Genomic DNA, 1257 nt, shown 5'->3' with positions numbered 1-1257 from the left:
CGTACGAACCGCATGAAACTTCCAGAGGCATTTGCAGCAGGAATGCATGTGCACTCAAAAACTTCTATATGTTTCACGGATAGACCCCGTGAAACGCTAGAAATTGGCGGGGATGTGTCTCTTGTGGCTCACGGGGCTGTTAGGGTGGCACAGAACTCCCTCGGAATGGGAAAAGGGGTCATTTTCGTGTTGCCACATTGCATAGGAACGCCATGAAACTTCCAGAGGCATTTGCAGCAGAAAGGCACGTGCACTCAAAAATTTTAATATTTTTCACGCATAGACCCCGTCAAACGCTAGAAGTTGGCGGGGATGTCTCTCTTGTGGCTCACGGGGCTGTTAGGGTCGCACAGAAATGCCTCGGAATGGGAAAACGGGTCATTTTTGTGTGGCCACATTGCATAGGAACGGCATGAAACTTCCAGAGGCATTTGCAGCAGGAATGCATGTGCACTCAAAAACGTCTATATTTTTCACGGATAGACCCCGTGAAACGCTATAAATTGGCGGGGATGTCTCTCTTGTGGCTCACGGGCGCTGTTAGTTAGGGTCGCACAGAAATCCCTCGGAATGGGAAAAGGGGTCATTTTCGTGTTGCCACATTGCGTACGAACGGCATGAAACTTCCAGAGGCATCTGCAGCAGAAATGCATGTGCACTCAAAAACGTCTATATTTTTCACGGATAGACCCCGTGAAACGCTAGAAATTGGCGGGGATGTGTCTCTTGTGGCTCACGGGGCTGTTAGGGTCGCACAGAAATCCCTCGGAATGGGAAAACGGGTCATTTTCGTGTTGCCACAATTGGCATACGAACGGCATGAAACTTCCAGAGGCATTTGCAGCAGAAATGCATGTGCACTCAAAAACGTGAATATTTTTTCACGGATAGACCCCGTCAAACGCTCGAATTTGGCGGGGATGTTTCTCTTGTGGGTCACGGGGCTGTTCGGCTCGCACAGAACTCCCTTGGTCCACCTGATTCGTGCATACAGGCAGCAACTAAAACTCTGTAAACCTGCTGTGAGGACATCTAAACAGTGGACCAGTGAGGCTGTGGAAGATTTGCGGGCGTGCTTAGACTGTACTGACTGGGATATGTTCACGACTGCTACCAATAGTCTGGATGAACTCACAGAGGCTGTGTACATCAGCTTCTGTGAGGACTGCTGTATCCCAACACGTACCAGGGTGAACTTTAACAACAACAAGCCCTGGTTCTCAGCAAAGCTCAAAAGGTTGAGGTTGGAGAAGGAGG

This window comes from Petromyzon marinus, unplaced genomic scaffold (assembly GCF_048934315.1).
Source record: "Petromyzon marinus isolate PM22_M1 ecotype Great Lakes invasive population unplaced genomic scaffold, UKy_Petmar_22M1.pri1.0 PM_G_Scaffold_293, whole genome shotgun sequence".
NCBI classification, from domain to species: domain Eukaryota; kingdom Metazoa; phylum Chordata; class Hyperoartia; order Petromyzontiformes; family Petromyzontidae; genus Petromyzon; species Petromyzon marinus.
The sequence above is the reverse complement of the archived record's forward strand: the minus strand, read 5'-3'. Positions refer to the sequence as shown.